General features: G+C 49.2%; 1 protein-coding gene across 8 annotated transcripts in view; it reads right to left on the bottom strand.

The window, feature by feature from the left end:
- Caln1 (calneuron 1) overlaps window positions 1–20,453 on the bottom strand; it is a 530,573-nt gene that overhangs the window by 389,956 nt on the left and 120,164 nt on the right. The window contains exons 1-2 of one of the 8 annotated variants that reach the window (XM_063234474.1): window positions 13,135–13,240; window positions 11,482–11,618 (exon numbers count right to left, since the gene is read on the bottom strand). The exons of 5 other annotated variants lie outside the window; for them this stretch is intronic. The gene's annotated coding sequence lies outside the window, so the exon portion shown is untranslated. Of the gene's footprint in view, window positions 1–11,481; window positions 11,619–13,134; window positions 13,270–14,556; window positions 14,580–20,453 lie in introns of those variants that run through there. 2 more of the 8 variants (XM_063234476.1, XM_013148270.3) reach the window with 2 other exon arrangements.

The following is a 20,453-nucleotide window of genomic DNA, read 5'->3' as shown; positions in this document are numbered from 1 at the left end:
AACGTGTCTAACAGGCAAAGCACCTCACCAACAACACACACCCCTACCCTACAGTTGGTGAGAGGACAAGGATTTACAAATTCAGGCTAGCACATGGAGGCTGGTTCCTCATTGGAAAACACACCTTTTAAAATACCATTAATCTGACATTTCCCCGTCTGTAAATGGGAGAGGAGGCACAAGTTGATCAGCAGCACAGTCAATGTACAGGAGAGTATTATGCAATCTAGAGTCAGGAGACAGGAACTTCAGCTGTGGAGTCAAGGACACTTCATGCGGAAGGGCAGGTTCAAACTTGCCCTTGAACAACAAAGGGTTTCTCTGCCACACAGACAGACACGGAGATCTGTCACCTTGATCTAACTTGAAGCTGACAGAGGTAGAGGATACAATGACCAGAAGGCCAAACCCAAGGCCCCAAGGAGTTGAAATATTAACCTCAGTGGGAAGCAAATGGAAGTTTCTGGCAAGAGAGTGGCACAGCCCACGCTTGTTTTCTGAGCATGCTCCGGGCAGCAGGGGTGGGGACAGCCGAGGTAAGAGGAAAGCTACTAGGTGCCTGCTTGAGGACCTGACAGAGCATCGGCAGTGGCAATGGGTCAGCACACTGGTGCCGAACAACAGTACTGACGCGCTAATCACCCATGGGCCGGGAGGTGGGTACCAGAGTGGACAGCATAGGACTGGCAGGAGAGATCCTTCATTCCGCATGGGCCAGCTCAGTTTGGAGTTCCCACGGTAAGTTTCACATCTGATGTCTGATAAGATTTGACAGCACAAGGGACACAGGATGCAGGAAAAGGAGAATATTCAAAGAGAGAAACTAGGCAGGGTATGAACAGAAAGAGACCACACATGAAATTCGGGAGTACCAACTGTTGAGAGGGAAGGGAAACCCAGTGCCTCCAAAACTCATCCTGAAGTCACTGCACACATCTCAGAACGTGACTGTATTTAGAGAGGAGCTTAGGTTAAAATAGTTTCCAATCCAGCCTGACCAGTGTCCTTTCAGGATGAGATCTGCCTCAGACACACAGGAAAAAAGATCACATGGAGACACAGAGAAGACCTTCTGAGTGCTACTGCAGGCTCCAAATAACCTACAAAGCCTGGATGCCTACGGAGAAGGGCGGATACCTAATCCCCAAAAAAATCCCAAATCTAAACTGCTCCAAAATCTGAAACATTTTGAGGCCCAACTTTAACACCAAAAATCTAACCTCATGTAACAGGTTAAAGTCTAAACACAGGCACATTAAAGACATTTTATAAAGTTACCTTCAGGCTCTGTGCACAAGGTACACATGAATCTGGACAGGTTTTGCATTTAGATTCGGGTCGTATGACCAAGAGACTTAGTATGCATATGCCAAAATTCTAAAATCTAAGGAAAAAAATAGAAGTGCTTCTGACCCCAAGCATCCTAAGATAGTCTCAGGTCCTTTACAGAAGGTCCTACTCCCAGAAGAACAGAGCACACAGCAAAGTCACACAGCAACTCCAGACAAGCAGAAAGGAAGGACTAAGCACCGACTCAGCTGGAGACCGAGGCAGGGAGCACCCACCTACTGCTCTGCAAAGACATGGAGCAGCTGTGACACAATTCAGCCCAGTCCTGGCATGGTCTGCACCCAGGAAATCCAGTCCAAGAGAGTCAGAACTGAAACATGAGGAAGTCCAAGAGCCCTACCTGTTCCTCAGATGCAGCAGTGACTAATCTGTAAGACCTTGAGGCAGAGACTCCCAGTAGAGCAAAGTCATGGCCCTGGGAACCTAGCCGCACACAGGCCCATGGATGGCCAGTGTAGGAGGGAGAGGGTCCAGTGGGTGAGCAACAGGAGAAGTGGTGATGTCTGCCAGGCACCTGAGGGCGACCATGTGCAGTTACTCGGAGTGGCACCACAGCCTCACCAACCCGCTATGGATCTTCTTCTTTGCCATTAACAAGGGTGAGCCTAAAGGTCAACCTATAATGGACACATCTCTGGAGAACTCGAAGAGCACAGGCTAAGGAAATAGGAGAGGACCAATCCCATGGCAGGCGGAGGCACACATTCATGAAAAGGTACCATCCACATCTGCAGCGTTACGGTTGCAGAGGCAGCCTGGCTTCAGAGGCTAAGGTATGACTTCTAAAGTCAAGTCAAATGTTTGCCCATCAGTGGTGGGACTTTAAGCAAGGGAAGCACCTTTCCCTAATCCAAGGTTTGAGCCTTCTGCACTTTCAATTAACTGTAACCAACTTCCATCCAAAATATTTACTGAAAATTCCAGAAATAAATAATTCATGCATTTTAAATTGCACATCACTCTGAACAGTGCAATGAAATCTTGAACTATCCACTCTACTCTGCCCAGATGAGAATCATCCAACGTAGTCCACTGTATCCACAGTTATATGTTACCCATCCGCTCGGTCCCTTAATAATCTTCTGGGGTTACAGAACAACTCTTGTGGCATCAGAATGCCTGCATCCCACTGGCTTTTCTTTTGCTGAATCACAGGATATGCGATTAACTAGGTATGCAATAAAGCATTTCCTTCAAGTGATAAGGTGCACATTCTCAGCTTTATAAGCAAAGAACAAAAATCATACAGTGAGGTTTTTGAGAAGTAGGGTAAAAACAAACCCCCTACTCATTAAAGTGTGAAAAAGAGAAATTCGCACCTACATTATTGTTTTATTTCAAATCACAAAAGTTATGCCCACAGTGAAGGATAAGGGTTTCGTTAAGGTAGGAAAAGCGTTACATTTGTAGGAGAAAGGTGAATGGAAAATGTGCTCCAACTGTTAAGATTGTTCCACTTTATTACCAGCTATTGTTGTTAATCTCTTAATGTGCCTAGTTTGTTAACTACACTGTATCGTGGGCATATATGTAAAGAAGGAAGCACAGGATATATAGGGTTTGGTAGTATCTGCTATTTCAGGTATCTACTGGGAGGTCCCATCATATCCCCCAAGAATAAGGGGAGACTAGTGTTTTACACTGCTCTGCAACTTTGTATCCTCACCTATAAAAGTATGGATAATCACAGTATCTACCACATGGGATTGTTAAAAGGATGAAATGGGTTAACATATGTGAATTACTTAGCGAAGACTACTTATATAACCATTAGCTATAATTATACTACTTAGTCTCTATGCTAACTTTCACATGCCCCCTCAAGTCTTCTCTGTTCTATTTAAAGACTTCCCCTTCCAAGAAAAGACACATGGCCTGTCCACTGATTCCCTGTGGTCACACTCAATGGCTTCATCTCCTTGTCACTTTACAAAGCATAAAGAAATGTGCAAGAACATGTCCCTGTCAACGCTGATATGCTGAAACAGGTGCCTTGAGTTTTAAAAAGCAGGGGGGAAAGAATCCAGCAAAATACAATTTATTAGTCATTCCAGGCTGAACACGTCATAGCTGGGTGATAAATGCCAGGCACATCAATTATGTACTATTCTTACAACAGGTTTAACACACTCGCACGGAGCTCAGAGACCTGAACATCTCGAATGTTCTTTATTTGCTTCGACGACAGGAGAAAATATTTGGGGTACAAATGGCAAATGCAATTATTGGGCATGAAGTAGGGCAGCCCGCATCAGCACCCCACCTGGCCACAGGCTGCTGAACAGCTGGCAAGGCATCACCTCCAAGCGCAGAAGAAAGAACTCCATCACATTTCTGCGCAGTTGACTAACTTGGTGGGATGGAGGGAAGGAGGGAGCGAGGGAGGGATGGAAAGTCACAGGGATAATTAACAGATGCACAGGTGCTGCTAATGTGAGTCTTTTGGGACCTCTCTGTCTCCTGATTCTCCTGGATCCAGGGCGATATGGGGGTGGCCTTTCTCCAGACTGCACCCTGCCACATCTGTCCTGGTCTCCAAGCCACAGTGACCTTATCCTGACAATCTGGACTCTGAAACAAAACTCTTGAGGTCTCAGTTTCTTCCACTACAAAACCAAGTGGTTCAGGCTACATTAATTGCTAAGGTCCCTGTGAGTTCTCCAAGCCAGATTCTGACTAGAAACCCCGACCAGGGACAGGAGGATGAACTGATTCCTGAAGGAGAAATATTCCATCCTGATGGCTGGTGCCTGGAGCAACTCTAGAGGGGACCTGTGGTGGGCTCTGGGCCTTCGTAGTGAGTCTTCTTGGCTCTGAGGTGGGGAAGGTTTGGTCCTTGCCCCTAAGATGCCAGTAATCTCATGCAACAGCAGCAACACCAGAAACCGTTTCTGTCAGCTAAAGACACCAGGAAGATTTCTCTTAGGCAGCACCTTGCGACTCGTGTGGCCCCTTGCACGGCAGTGGCCGCACTTGAACCTTGTTGGTTCAGTGTTGGTAACTACAACATTCTGGAAAAGAAGGTAGGAAGGGAGACAGGGAGGGAAGGTGGGAGAGAAGAAGAGAAACGCAATCTGCTCCTGTTCTGATGTGATGATCAGAATCCACAGCGTAACAAGATCCCAGCTGATTTGTGACTTATCCTTTAGAAAACTCTGTCCTCAAGCCCCGCTTCTCAAAACCGGCTGTTCTGCATGATCACAGCAGACACCTGGGTCTCCTCCCCCACTCATCTAGGGAGACACTGCTGTCACGGGTCTGGGATGTGACTGGGCCACTGGAACCCTTTGAAGGCTCCCTGGAGAGTTCTTCTAATATGTAGTCAAGTTCAAAAGCCACTGAACTAAAATCTCTGCTTCCAGTTCCAGCACACAAATGCAGGGCTGAGCGACCTCCCTCTGAGAGGCCTGAACTGCCTGTATCCTAAGCATCACTGACAGCATCCTTTCCCAGCACCACCCAGCAGGACCATCCTCGCCCTTTGACTCCTCATCGGTAATGCAATCACTGCCCCAAATCAGCACTTGATTCTTGCATTCGACTTCTGTTAGCCTTGCAACCTCCAAACCCCTCTTGGACAGGTCAGGCCACTATTAGGGAAAGCTACCTGTCCTCCTTCGGCTGGCCACACTGGCAAGCCCTCACCTCACCCTTCCAACTGCAGCAGTCCCTGTCAGAGGACACAGCTTTGTTGTTTAGCAACACCTGTCCACAGGGGTCTCTCCAGGCCAGAAGCGGGAGCCCTACGTAGTGAGCCAAGTCCACTAGGTGTTCTCGAAGGGTTATGAGTCAGGCTGCATCGTAAGTCATAATTTAAGGCTAACAACATCACTGAGTGAGAACCCACTGACAGCACCCTCAGCAATGTCTCCCCTCCTTTTTAATTATGGGATTCGTCCCAGTTGTCTACCATACTTTGAGAGAGAAATCTAAGCTGGGTTTTTGAAAGCTGAATAGAAGCACTCATGTTGAGTATTAGAAAACTTCAGTTTTTATTTAAAGATTATACCATGTTGGAAGTCAGCACTGTTTAAATCTACTGGAGCTCAGAAACAATGGTGTCCACAGGACTGACCGAAGGGTTGAGTCTTGGTGGGAACAGAAATCAACATACTTAGCTGAGAGCAGATTGGCTACCACCAAGTGGCTCACGGGGGAAGAAACCCACGAAACAAGCTTGAGGACACAGGACTTAACGGGAGGAACTCTGCAGCTCTAGACCCTTGAGCTGCCCACAGAGACTGACTTAACTAACTCAGATCCTGGTCTTCCTTGCAGAAAGTTTGCCTGTCTTTAAGGAACACAGAGAAGATGAAGATTTTTAGCTAGTGACTCACTCAGCTCTGGAGCGAGATTATCTAGATTTCCATCTACCCAGTGCTGACCTTGACCCTGGGCAAGTTACTGAACCTTGCTATCTCTGGGTTGCTTCACTGGTAATATCTGAATAGCCAGAAAGTTCATAACACAGAGTAAGCACTCTGTGTGTATGCTATTATTATCTGTCCCTTCTTGCTTGATATGGAATGCATTGCTTAAGTGTTCATGTACAAAATGAATCATCAACCATAGATCAGATTTAAAAACAGAGCAACTGGTTTTTGGAGCAAGCAGTAGGCATGCTGGAGGCTGAACTGCTACATCAAGTGTGGTACAGATGTTTGAGATTTTCTTACCAGACTATAAAAATGTTTACACAGTAATTAGGCCTGTTATCAGTACACAGACAGATTACACTCTGCGGAATGAATGAACGCTCTGAACCTCCCATTTTTGCATCAGTCTCAGAATGCTTCCCTAGTTCTAGTGTTTAATAAAACTAAATTCAGCTTCTAATAACACAACACCACAGCTGAGTGCAGGCCAAAGGGCGCTGGATGGGAGTGGATCTTCTTGACCGCATTCACACTGTTTCATCTCTCTGGCCCTCATTTTTCTCCACTAACACAAGATAACCAAGCACCCCATCTGCCCTGGAAGTGCACTGTGAAGGGATTCTCTTCATATTCTCTTCCTTTCATCACGAAAACATGCATTTAATTCAAGCAATGCCGGGAAAGGAGTAATTCTGCCGACTTGCCGAATGAGAGAATCTAACCCAACACTGATTCGCTGGCAGCTGATTCCTGATACTGAAGCCATCATCTGCAGTCGGCAGGACAAAACTACAAAACAGACCTTGGCCCAGGCACATAGACAACTCTCCCTAACACATCGGTGCCTCTGAGTAACACTTATTTAATATTTTCCCTTTCCCATTTTCAAGGGATAATATTCTCAGGTAATAAATAGGTCACCAACAGAATGAGCCCAGCCGGCTCCTCTGCACTTGTAAGTTTTCAGATTGCCTAACTTTCATTCATAAAAAGTGCAAGCAATTTGTTACTGTGATACAAACTTGTGGGATCCACTACTAAAGCAGTAACATTTAATGTTCAGAGATGAGTTTTTAATGAATCTTTAATTGCTCTATTCTTCATAAGTATACATTATACTTTGAAAAAATACTCTGAATACCTACAAGGCAAGGGTCCATGTCTTCTAGGTGAGTTACAGTTCTCATTTCCTAATAATTTGTTTTAAGGGGGAAAGGTCATGCCGGTTTCAAGGTCTACACAAAGAAACTTTGGAAAGTAGTTTGGAGGTAAGATATCTCAGTACAGCAATTTCCAAAATTCAGTCAAATCTAGATTTGGTAGAATTTGAGACAAGATGTTGCTCTCTACTCCAGGCTGGCCTTGCACTCACTATGTAGCCCAGGCTGACTTCGAACTAGCAGTGATCTTCCTGCCTCAGCCTCCCAAATGCTGGGATTATAGGCATGAACCACCAGGCCCAGTTGAGATGCATATATTTTAAAGGCTCAGAAAAGAATCTAACAATATCTGTACCTAAAATGTTAATGACCTGGGGAAGAAGAATGCAAAGAGGTGTTTTCCTATTTTATATAACATTTCTACATGGCCTTAATTTTTTTAAAAAAGAATGTTTGCTTTCATAACTAAAAATATTTCTTAAGCATAAAACAAAGAGCAATACATTGGACAGCTGGTGCGAAAAAAAAAAAAAAAAACCATCCCCTCTTTAGTCCCAGTCAAGACTGTGAGTCTTTTATATTAAAATTTCAGAAATAAAATGATAGGAAAAATGTCTAGTAGACATCCACACACCCCTCAAGCATGTGCGATCATCAGTATATATACTTTAAAATAAATTTCTTCCAATTATAAAAGAAATGGGTGCTCATTTTCAAAAGGCAAAAATCATTCACGATGCCTTCGACACCCCTGACTCACTGTTAGCGTTCTTTGGCCCATTTCTTCCTGGTTGTTCATCCATACCATCTTTTTAAACAAAACCGAACTCACACCACAAATACAGTTGTATCTGCACCCACATTTAATTGGTTCGCTAGAAATCACTAAATTAAGGTCAGCAAAACATTGTCTCTCCATCTGTTACTCTGAAACACGACATTTCATTTTACACTCTGAGGAATAAAGACTTACTTTAAACCGAAGTAGTGCACACAGCAGGCACGGCTGCCAGAAGCTCTTTAGAAACGATAAATTAAAATCATGCCACAAACCTGTTTAAAGCCCTCCAAGGCTGCCATGAGACGCAGCAGCAGACCCAAGCTGCACAGTGACCATGCAAACTGACTCCTGCCTGTCCCTGTCACGCCTCCTCCTCCTCCTCAAACCCCCAGTGCACCCAGCTCTTCCAGCCTCAGAACCTCACACCACTGTTCCCACCGCCTGAAATTTCTTCCTGGATCTCCCCCAGCTTCTCCCTTCTCCCCCAGTCCGGTGTCACCAAAAATACAGCTACTTCGAGCTTTTTCTTGGCTCCCCAATCTGAAACAGCCTTTGTAACTCAATTACACCCTGTAGTAGTTTTACTTCAGCATCGTACTTCATTGTCTTACACCTCTAAAGGATGTGAGTAGCACCTCGGTCTAACTTGCTATTCTCCCCAGGATTTAAAGCAGAGCCACTGAACATACACACTGACTGGGTGAATGAGGTGTCCTCGGAGTTGTCCAGATTTGTGGGCCACGAGAGAAAGCAACCTACTTTAACAGGCCTCCTTCATGTAGCACAGCCCCTTAGTGAGACTTGTTTAAATAGGTTGCCACCTTCTCCCACAGCCTGATCACGACAGGCTGCCCACAGCCCTGCTGGTGGGGGAAAAAAGAACCAGTTTGTTTGTCTTGGCCAGACTTGGGTTTTGCTCCTCCAGCCTGTTGTTACCTAAGTCAGAAACCCACTAAGTCCCACCTCAGCCTTCCCTGTCACCCACTCCCACGTCACTGTTAAGTCCTGCCAAAGTTCCTTCTGGACACCCAATGTGAGTGTCTCTTTGTCTCTTAGCAGAACCTCTTCCCAGTGCTAATGACCTTTTAGAAATCCACCTGTAGACACAGGGACGCCAAGCCGTACCAAACAGCATTGTGAACACAGAATACCCCAACATACCATCATAATGCAAAAAGCAGGCAAACAAACAAAAGGTTGGACAACATTTACTACCACCACGTCGCCCGGTAGAGGCCACAGGCAGTTCCTGCCGCCTAGATCCCATGGCCGGATAATGAATTCCTGTCTGCTGTACACCAGACCCTCAGCACACCTTGGTTCTGTGAGCAGATTTGTTTTGTTGTTTTGAGACAGGGTCTGACTGCGTAGTACCACTTGGCTTTGAACTCACTATCTAGCCCAGGTTGATCTCGAACTTGCAGTGATCCTCCCGACTCAGCCTCTCTCCTGAGTGCTGGCATCACGAGCATGCACCACCACACCCAGCTCTCCCCCAGAACTTGCAACGCATTATCTTCTTTGCTTTGAGCATTAACCTGCCTTAAGTTTCTGTCCTTTGCAGCCCTGGGACCCTATCAGACAGTTTCCCTAAACGTCAGCAGAACAGCATCTTTTTCCACTCACACCTGCCAGCTCAGGGGCCTCACTGAGAGCCACACTCCTGGTCTCTCAGGGCCACCACATGTGACCATGTGGCTCTTCCCCCAGCAGAGAAATGCAGAGTCCCAGGTACTGAGCTAACACTCCAGCTCTTCCCTCCCTCCTGTCTCAACACTCATGCACTCTGAACTACCACCTGCTTCCTGTCTTCATGTGCTGTTGCCCTCTGCCCACCCTCCTCTGCCTGGGAGCCACTGACCACTTCAGGGACACCCCTTAAAATCAATCCAGGCTGTACCTCCCTCCCGCCCCAGCTACCTTCCTGTCTACACACAGACATGATGAGGTCTGCCTTCCCAATAATCTGTGAATCTTCTCACAACAATGTGTCACCCTCATCTCTACCTGCACTGCATAATAGGCACCAAATAAATTTCTGTTAGGTGTTAAATGATGAAAAACATAATTCACTTTGAAAACCCCCGCTAGATGCAATGACTGTATTTTCATTCCCCTCCGTTCTAACCACATCACAATTAGTCTCAAAGCGTTCTGTGGGAGCCACCAGCGCCCTGCTCATCTGGAATGGTGGCTGCATGGCCTGGAATCGGGGCTCACAGGGTTTTAGCAGCTCCAAGGCTACTCCTGCACACTCTGCCCAATGCTTCTCCATCAGCACCACACACGTCAGCCACTCTGATGACCTTCACTCGCGCCTCAGTGACAGGCAAAATGCCACCCATCCCATACCAATATGGGCACAGCTTACCAATAGCAGCAGAGGAGAAGTGGGTAAGCCGAACAGGCTGGGCTCAGATCTACACCTGGCTCCAGGGTGGGTACATGGGGCAGGGCAGAGGCTTTGGCATGAAGTTCTGCCTCAGCCCCAGACACCTGCACAAGTCACAGCCTTGCTGTGCCTGAGTTTCCTCATCAGGAATGAAGCACATGAGACAGACCTAGATTCGCTCAACAAGCACAAACACAGTCTGGGTATTCTCTCTGTGTCTAACTCTGAACAAGATAGCCAGGTCAAAGATCACTACAACTTTGTGTGTGTGTGTGTGTGTGTGTGTGTGTGTGTGTGTGTGTTTAATCCCCGCGCATCATCGGGGATTAAACTCAGGGTCTTCACACTGAGGCCCTTTTAATTTTTTGAGACCGAGTCTCACTAAATTGCGAAGTTGTACCCAGGCTGGGCTTGAACTTGCAATCCTCTTGCCTCAGCCTGGGGGGGGGGGGCTGTGATTACAGGTGTGCGTCACCACGCCCAGCTACAACCCTTTTCATAAGCAAGTAGTATGGAAAGAGGCCTGGCTACTAAACCTCAGCTTCTTGGAATCAAAGCCCGCCACCACCGCATCTGCGATCATGAATTTCCTACGTTTCACTTTCCCAGCATGAAAAACAAGGATCCCATGAGCTCCAATGCGTGCAAGCTGAGTCTCAGAAATCAGATCTTCAAGCCTTCAAAGGGCCAAAGTTTATCAGAGCCATCGTTTCCTCGTCGTAAGAACTAGCGCCCCCTTCTGCCACCCAACTAACACTGCAGAGGCTCAGCTCGAGTAGCCGGTTAAGGACACCCCTCAGTCCCAGTCGGGTTCAGAGGCAGGCACCCAGGAGCAGGGGCTCCTTCCAAGCCCACTCGCTGTGATAAAGAAATTTTAAACTGGACCCCAAGTCTGTCTAATATTTAAGCACCGATCAAAGGCCTCCTAGCCAGGACATAAATGTTAAACTCAACAAAGGACAGCTGCCACTGGCACCCCACTCCGCCCTCAAGTGCCCCTTCACCCCTCACAGAGCAATAACCCTGCATCGCCATGAAGCCTTGCCCAACATTTGCTCTCTGGAACCAGCTGAAATAAAGGAGTTTCTAAGGAGCCCTTATCCTGCATCCTCACTGAAGGCCTGGTCACCAGCAAGAGTTAACCCGCAGAGTTCAAGGAAAGGTGACATCCTGGTGAACAATTCTAAGAGGATTTTGCTCTCTTCTAATAAATGTCCAAGGGATTGGATTTCTAAAGAGTTCCATTCTCATTACTCCACCTGGATATACCCAGTAACCAACTTCGGAACCAGCCTCTCAGGAAATACAGTATCTCTTCTCCAAATTTGCCAGGAAAACCTTTAAGAGCCCCGTGAAGCCAGACAGAGGAGCCTCTCTGTTGGGCTTCCAGCATGGGCATTCTTGGGGCCCCCACCGACCCACCTGGGGCACAACTGTGAAGTGGTGCAGCTCCTGGAGTCCAAGAATGGATCCGAAATTCATGGGGCTGCAAGTCCAGCACCCAGCCTTTAGTTCATACCTCCCCAACACAGGTAGCAAATAAAAATCCACTGCAGGCCCTGCGGAAGGATGGAGCACGACGGTAAAGCATTTGTCTGGCATGCACAAAGCCCTGGGGTGGATCCCCAAAACAACAGATGCACATTGTTCTTCCCCGCCCCCCCCATACACACACACACACACACACACACACACACACACAAAAGAAAAGGAAAACCAATAATAATAAGAAGAAGCTGGAAAGAAAGCTGGAGTGGAGTTTCTACAATGAGACAAGTCCTGCTCCAGCCTCAAGACCATCTCACACCCAGTGACTTTACAGCCCTTTCCAAAGCTTTGATGCCTGTCTGGAGGGGAAACTAGTTTATCCCTGCGACTGAAAGTCGGCAGGTAAAATGCAGGACAGGAGTTGTGAGTGCGCGAATTCTGTGTGTGTTTGAACAGAAATACACGGGGCAGAAATCCACCTATTCTTTCTAGGGAAGGTCACCTCACCGGGCCACTTTGGAATGCAGGTATCATCACCTCTAATCAGATTCCACAGCTGACACTGTTCTGCTGTACTCTGAGCCCAGAAAAGTCTGCTTTATTTTTCCTGCAGAAAAACAGGCTCAGGGCCTGGGGATGGCGCCCCAATCTTGGCACCCTAGGAACTGCAGCCACCCCTTCCCCTGAGCTAATGGCTGGGGCACAGTGAAGGAAAATGCTTTCCTTCCCAGAGAAATGAGCAGCTGGAAATCATGCGGGGGGGGGGGGGGTGGCGGCTGAGGGCGCACGTGGCAGGCACCCTGGAGGCGAACCGCCTCCCTCCGTGTGCGCCCCGCACCAACTGCCCGCTGCTGCGAGGCGTCCTCCGCTCGCCCGAGCCCCAGGCCGACCCAGAACTACCTGCTGCTGCCTAGGCGCCCTCAGGCCAAGTCTGAGAAGTTCACTCCGCGTCGCGTTGGTCCGGGAGGCTGGGCACCCGCCGAAACCCAGCCTGCCCTGGAGAGCCCACCCCTGCCCGTGCACCCGACCGATCCAGCCGCTCAGCCCAGGGGCCAGGTTCGAACGGGAATGCCGAGGCCTCCGGCTACCCCGTGCGCCCAGGGTGCGCGGAGCTGGAGCGGGTAGCCGGTAGCAGCGTGCGCCCTGGCTGATGGAGGTGCAGGGACCCCGCCTCCCCCGCTCGCCAGGCCTCCGGCTCCCGGCAGACCTGGATGCCGCCGGATCTCTCACCTGGGCTACGCGCGGCTCTCCGGGTCCCTTTTGCTACCCTTCTACTGCCCGCAGCCGGGGACATACACCCTAGTGGCCACCCGCACCCGGGGCTCAGCTTTCTGCCCACAGAGTCCCGGGACACTCAAGGAAGCCGCAGCCCTTCCCTAGCAAGGGGAAACGGGACATGGTGGCTCCGGCGGTCCCCAACCCGCCTACGTGGGTGCGGGGTACCGGCGCCAACAGGTACGGGAGGCGCTGCCGGCCGCTCGCCCGCGCATTCCGGGACGGGGCCCGCCACCGCCCTGGGGCTAGGGCGCCTTACGGAGAAGGGACGAGGATGCAGCACAGGAGCAGGCGTGCGGCGGCGCCACTCACCTCTCCGGGCCGGGGCGCCTCCGCGCGGCGCCGGGGGCTTCGTCCGAGGCCCGCACGGGGGCGGGGGTTGGCGCGCGATGGAGGCGCCGGGCGGGCGGCGCTCAGCCTGGCGCTCACACCCCCGGCCGGCGGCCGCGTCCCCGCATCCTCGCTGCAGCCGCCGCGGACTCCCACGGCGCCCCCGGGCCGCTCCCCCAACGCGCGCGCCGAGGACGGCGGAGCCCCTCGTCGGCTCGGAGGGCGAGCTGAGCGCGCTCCGCCCTGTCCTTGTCCTCCGCTCCCGTCTGGGGACGTGTGCCCCGCACCCCTGCGCTCCCCGCACCGCGCGCCGCTCTACCCCTCCCGCTCCCGCCGGCCTCGCGGGCTCAGCCCATGTGCGCGGCCGCCGCGCTGCGCCCCGCAGCCCAGTGGCCGAGGCCCCGCCGGAGTTGCGCGCCCTAGAAACTCCATGCAGCTCGGGCCTCCTCTTGCCCGGCTCCTCCCCGGGGCCTCTGCGGCCGCCGGCGGCACGGAGCGCGCTCAGCCCGGCGCGCGTGCGGAGCTGGGCTTCTGGGCCGTGCTGCCGGCTCCCCGGCTTCGGCGAGGGTCGGGAGCCCCCACCCCCACCTCTCCGCCTCGCCAATGGCTCCCTCGGTTTCCAAGCAGCGCAACCTGAGGAACGCCCCGGCGCGCGCGCGCTCACACTCGCACACACACGCACACGCGCTGCACACACAGCAGACACGCGGGGGGCGAGCTGCAGCTGAGCAGACGGCGCTCCTTCCTTTCCTCCCCAGAGACGCTGCCCACGTTAACTCCGGAAACTGCCGTCCCCTCGGTGTTGGACGACTCACCCGAGAGCCCCCCACCCCCGGCCTTAACTACCTCGTCCCCGGTGCCCACACCCTAGGGCCACAGTTCCACCTGAGCGCGCGTGTCCCGGAGAAAAGGCAGAACACCAGGTGAAGTGACTGGTGGCAGGAGAAGAAGGATCCCACGTGTCATCCTTGGCGCCATCTAGGGGGACAAGCCTGGTGCGGGCCAGGCCATCCGCCCTGATCTCACTGCCCTGGGCCATGAGGACACTTCTTCCAAGGTCAGCGAGGGAGAGGGGGGCGCCGACGCAGGTGTGGCTAGAAACCTCGCGCACTGTCTGCAGCCTGCCCTGGCGCTGACCCTGATCAGCTCTGCACCCAAACAGGCCCCTGGGGTTCCCTGCCCGGTGCCTTAAGGGCAGCAGTTCGCTTAGAGTGGCCAGTTACCTTTCCTGGTCGCCACCTGTCTGCCTCTCATGGACCCAGAAGCAGACAATGCACAATGCAACCGAGGTTTGTGTAGTCAAGAGAAAGAATCAAAACACCAGGCTGGGGCTCAGGAGACACCTGCCAGCTCCTTCCTGCTCCTCCCAAAGGTGTGCCAAAGAAAAAGAAAAGAACAACCCACCTGCCTGGCGCTGGGCAGTCTTTCCGAATCACAGCATCCTCCTTTCCAGGGTCCCCAGCCTCTCAATCCCTCTAGGTGGCAGAAAGAGTGCTCCCAGCTCTGATGCCTCCAATTCCCAGAATCAAAGGAAAGATATCTGTGAAAATTCCCACGCCAGTCAAGAACAAAGCAGGCGACGGCGCCATAAGCCTCTCATCCCAACAGCTCAGCAATCGCCTCTCCACTGGCTTATTCAGCTGCCAAGGGAATTCGGGCATTGGCGCTTCCAGCCAGTGACACAAGTTAATCAGGGTCCCCTCCCTGTCTGTGCCTCTGGCTTGTCGCCTAGGCACCGTTTCTGAGTCCCAGTAGCACTAATGGCAGGCCCCACGCCTTTTGGCATTTGGCGTTTGCTACCCTGTGACATTACTATCTTCTCTTGCCAGGCCCTCCTTCCCAAATTACCCTATCACCTTCTTCAGCCACTGGCTGAGATTCATGCACTTAGTTGGGAAATGTCCATAAAAGGGGTTTACATAAAACATCAAGGCAGCTGGCCATGGTGGTGCATGCCTCTTGCTCCCACACTCTGGAAGGATGAGACAGGAAGACTCCAAGTTCGAGTCCGGCCTGGGCCACGTAGTGATTTACAGAGACCCTGAATCAAAAAAGGGCAAAGGCCCTGAGCTCAATCCCACTACCTCAGAAGTAAAAAAGAGAGAAGGAAAGAGGGAAGGAAGGAGAGGATAAAGGAGGGGGAAAGAGAGAGAGAGAGAGATTACTGCAGTTGCATACAGTTGAGACACAATACCCAGCATCTCCAATTTCAAGAAGAAAGGGTTTGGCTGGCGGTTTCAGAACTCTCAGTCCATGGTCAGCAGGTCTAAACACAGAAACAGCATTGTGGGGGAGCCGAGGTAGAGGAAAGCTGCTCTCTTCCTGGAGGTCAGGAAGCAGAGAAAGAAGAGAGGAGCTGGCCAGGAAGACGCAGCTTTCCAGACCACACTCGAGCCCTGCCTCTTCCTGTCAGGCAACACTTCTTAAAGGCAAGTCATCTAAAGGCATATCACCCCCATGACTCAGTCATCTTCCAGAAGCCCCACCAATGGGCACATGAGGCCTTCGGGTTCCCTACTGGATCTAAACCATGTCAACCGCCCAGCCAGAGGACAGCATCCAGCCACGGTTCTCACTCTGCCCTCGCATCCCACCTGTGTCCACCCTCTCCTAAGCTCACCGTCCCCATGTGTACAGCAGGGCCATTATAGCTACACTCTCAGGTTACTGGACAGCTTAAATGTGATCGTGTGAAATTTAGTTCACTCAATGCCTTCCCAGCCTACATTATTTTTAAAGTACAACAAATAACAGACTCAACGTAGAGCAAGATGAAAGGACGGACTTCCCTTGACCATGCATTTGTAAGGGGATTTATTGCAAGCCTTCTCCCTTCTAGAATAAAGCAGCCCTGCAAGAAACAGCTAGAAACGGACCTTAACTTAGTCCTATCGTCTGCCTCTAGTCTTTGGGACTCAGAGTTCCACAGATGAGACATCTGAAGAAATGCATGAGGCACCCAGACCACCGCTGTCTCAACAGCAATGTTCCTTTCTGAATGGTCAAAATCACTGCACCTCTGCTCCTTCCTTTCTTCCCCTCTTTTCTTCTTCTGTTTTCCATCAGTCGACACACCTATTTCACGTGCCGGACACAGCCAAGAGTAGAGGTGATGAAGGGACCTCCAAATTCTGAACAGAAATAGGTTGAAATTTTAAAAAGCCATTGGAGTGAGTATTTGCCGGAGGGTAAAGATTTCTATCAAGGAAGAGAAGATGGAATGAATGGACTCTTTATGACACACACGCTTTTCTTTATGACTAGAGGTTTGTTTAGCCACAAAGAGAAAGAAAGAGAGAGATTGACGTTTGCTGGGGATCAACTCAAGGCTGTCACGAAAAGGGTGGATCTACAACCCCGGCTCTTTTTTATTTTGAGACAAGTTCATGCTAAATTGCCCAAATGGGGCTAAAATTTGCAGTTCTCTTGCCTCAGCCTCCCAGAGTGCTAGGGTTACAGGGGTGTAACACTATCCCTGGTCCTTTGATTGATTGATTGATTGATTGATTGATTGATTTTGAGACAAGGGCTCAGTAAATTGTCCAGGCCTTGCTCCAATGTGTGATCCACCCGTCAGAGATTTAGCTCAGCGGCACAAGCACCTGCCTGGCAGGTGTGAGGTTGTGAGTTCGATTCCTGATACCAAAAATAGTGTGATCCTCCTGCCTCAGGCTCCCAGAGTGTTGAGATTGTGGGTGTGAGCCACCACATCCAGCTGGCTATGGGTTTTTAAATCATTTGTAAGAGATAATTTGAAGAACATTTAATTTGCCCAAGTAACCCTGATTTGGAGGCAGGAAATGGGCAAAGCGTGGAAGTGCCCGGAGGATGACATCGGAAGTCCCGAGGCCTCCAAAAGGGGACATGGAGGGCACGAAGAAACTTACAGAAGCTGGAAACAGCACCTGAGTCAGCGGCGCTGACTGCAGAGTCGCACTGCTGCCACACGGGCCTGGCAAATGGAGAGGAAACCGAGGAACCCGTGCGTCCGGGCAGTGATTCAGCTAGAGATCGCGAGCTGCTAACTGGGTTTGCCAGGGCCTAGGGGCAAAGAGAAGCCGAGGGGGATGAATCCCAGGAAAAGCCTTCGGGTTTTCTAGTACAGTTAAGAGGAAACAGAAAAGAGTGAGGCCTTGATGTGTAGAAAGAACAACTGTCTCTCATTGTGGCAGAATTTCCAGGCCAAAAAAATCCTTCAAAGCCAGGTGGTAAAATCACAAGTCTGGATAAAGTCTAAATCAAGGATGGGGCTGGCAATGCTTTAAAATCCCAAGTGTACGGGCCAGAGTTCAGCTCTGCGGCACAAGCGCCTGCTTAGTAAACGTGAGGTCCTGAATTCAATTCCATACAAAAAAGAAAGAAAGAAAAAAAAAGGACCTCAATGCGTGGGATTATCTGAAGGCTGCTGAGTGTTTTAAAGACCCTGAGCCTCAGTGTGGCCTCCCAGGGCACACTGAAAACAGAGGAGGGCTGAGGAGGACCTACTTTATTTTTCTTTTTATGGTGGTAGTGGTACCCAAGGACTTGGAATAGTACATCCTCAGACTTTTTTCATTTTTTATTTCATTTTAAAACGGTCTAAGTTGCCAGGCTGGGCTGGAATTGCAATTCTCCAACCTCAGCCTCTCAGAAAGCCATTGGCTTTTGTCCCGTGGGAGAATTATACTTTGAATCACAGGGGAAGGAGGGATGTGAACTAGCTTGGACCCCAAAGTGATAGAAACAACACAACAGGAAAGGAAACCTACGGTTCCCTGATGTTCTATGGGGAAAAAACAGGCGGCAAACATGAGCCATTTCTTACAGGAAACCAAAGATGACTCAGAGGCTAGAACCAAGAACCCAGTGGTGAGGCCAAGGGGCACAAAGTGAGGTTCTCCCGAAGCAGGACGGCCGCCCATGAAGGGACTGGGGACTTGGTCAGAACTAGAACTGCTGGCCCCGGGGGCAGGCAGCTACAGGCAACGCCTCCTCTCCCCTGATTGAATGGGATGCCTGTTGCACTTCACAGGTGTGCGACGATCTGTAGGGAAAAGGTGGACACCATAGCTTGTTCCTTCAGCTAACTGCTTTTCAGTCTGGAGCCTGCTAATGATAATGAGATCCAGGACCTTACGCCTGGACTGATCCACAATGAGGTGAGGCCTTCCGAGGTCTAGGATGTTTCCAGGTATCTCTCATGATGCTTGCATCATGCAAATAATCTGGGGCAGAGGGCAAGTTTTTGACTACAGTGAATTAAAGATGATCATAGATTGTTTGACACTGTTCTCACTGAGAGTTGAGACCTATATCCCCTTTCCCTTAAATCTGAACAATATCCATGACGTGTGTGAACAGTTTTTTTGTTAGTCCATGACTGCAGTGCATAATACATACATTCATCTTGGCGAACTGGTACCCACACTTATGACATCCATTTTCCCCCCACTTGCCTTCCCTCCGTCCAGTCTCCCCCATCCTTAGATCCCTTCCCATCTCCACAAAGTTGACCTCTTTGCTTCCTATCATCTTTCTTTTATTTGGCTCTTTAAATTATTTATACTTTGAGTTTTTCATACAAGACTAACCACATGATATTTAAAACTTTTTGAATAAAGACATTGTTTTACATAACCTTCCAGACAGAAGACTTAAGAAACTGGAAGCACCTACTTCCTGTATTGTGGACGCTCTTTTGGAGCCCGAAGTCAGCATATGAGAAGTCCAACTGCCCTATAGCCACCATGGTGTGAGCAGCCCAAGCTAGTTTTGTGGAAAGATTTTGTAAACATTGGGAAGGGGGAGAGGAGGAAAAGGGGCACGCAGGGGTGGGGTGTGTGGCTCATCCCCAGTTCTCTCAGCCCCTGCTGTGACAACGCTTCTCAGCTGAAGCCTCCAGGACTAGAGGAAAGGAATAAGCCCCTCCTACCATGCCCTGTCTGAGTTCCTAATGCACAGTTATAGGCAAGGTAGTAAAAAAGTTATTGTATTAAACTACTTAGTTTTGGGGTGATTTGTTGTAGAGCAATAGATAACCACAACAATTTACTAACTTGAATAGATGTCAAAAAATAAATTATAAAGTGAAAAATTCTAATTTCAAAATAACATGTACGATGCGGTTTTTGCAAAATAACATGCAATGCAGTTTGTGTATACCATCGGTTCACTTATATTTGCACAAAAATTGGAGTACTTTCTATGAACTAACTCTGGAGAATCAGTATTAGAGTGTTAAAATCCACAATGAATATTTTAAATATTGACTTAATTTTTAATGAGAAAAAGTTCTGCATTGATTTTATTTCAAAGCCAGTAAGTACGCAAGACAAAAGAGAATAGCACAATGGCTGCAAAAAAATGAAATAAAGAAGGGAAGAAAGAAAGAAACTAAGAGTTTACTCTGCTACCAGATTATTACTGCAAAGAGACTATATTTATACACATGTTAAAATTTTATTTCTAGGGTAAAGAAAAATTTAGACAAAAAGTTATCACCAAAAGAAAACAATCAAGGTTACTTTTAAGAGTGAAAACAACATTAGAGCATGGCGGGAAAATGAACTACTGAACCTGGAGAGTAAAAAGGCCTCATCCAGGGCTTAAATGTTCAGTCAGGATGTTACGAGATATGAAAGTGAAAGAAATTCTCCTAATGAAATGGTCAGAAAATAAGTGATAGTTTTAGTTTCTATTAAAAAAAAACTACCCAAAAATATATGTCAGCCAATGGGGAGGGGGTCTTAAAGTTAACCCAAAGAGAAGGGAAAGCAGTGATGTGAAGCCCACACTCTTCTGCCTTTCTTTTGAACATTAATTAATTTCCAAGGAGCACTGGATGACAGACCAAAAGTGACTGAGATTCAGAGGTACAGATATAGAGAGAAATCACCACACTCTAGTCCTACCCGAGATGGCTAAGAGGGGAGAGATTAAAATCTAAGGGAAAAGAAATATCAGAGAAGTGAAAGTATCATTCTGTGCCATTTCCCCCCAAAGTTATTTGCCTGCTTTCAAGCTGCACAAGGTAAAAGGCAATGACAAGAAACTAAATAGCAGCTAAAAGGATAAAGAGTGGAGGAGAAATTTTGCATTGCTAACAGGATGAAAAATGGGAATCCAGCCTCTTCCAACAATGTGAAGCCTGGGTAAATACTCCAGGGTTTTAGTGGAAGCTCTGGGAGGAATATAGGATTTAATGGGCTGGGGTAGAAGCTCAGTGGTAGAGTGCTTACCTGCATGCATGAGGCCCTGAGCTCAATCTCGAGCACTGAAAAAAGAAAAAGAAAACATTAAGACTAAAGGCAAAACAAAAGGAG

The sequence above is a fragment of the Cavia porcellus genome, unplaced genomic scaffold (genome assembly GCF_034190915.1).
Source record: "Cavia porcellus strain 051 isolate PalLab524CR breed Dunkin Hartley unplaced genomic scaffold, mCavPor4.1 scaffold_23, whole genome shotgun sequence".
Taxonomy (NCBI): Eukaryota; Metazoa; Chordata; class Mammalia; order Rodentia; family Caviidae; genus Cavia; species Cavia porcellus.
Note: the sequence above shows the minus strand (reverse complement) of the source record. Positions and strands in the feature narration are given on the sequence as shown.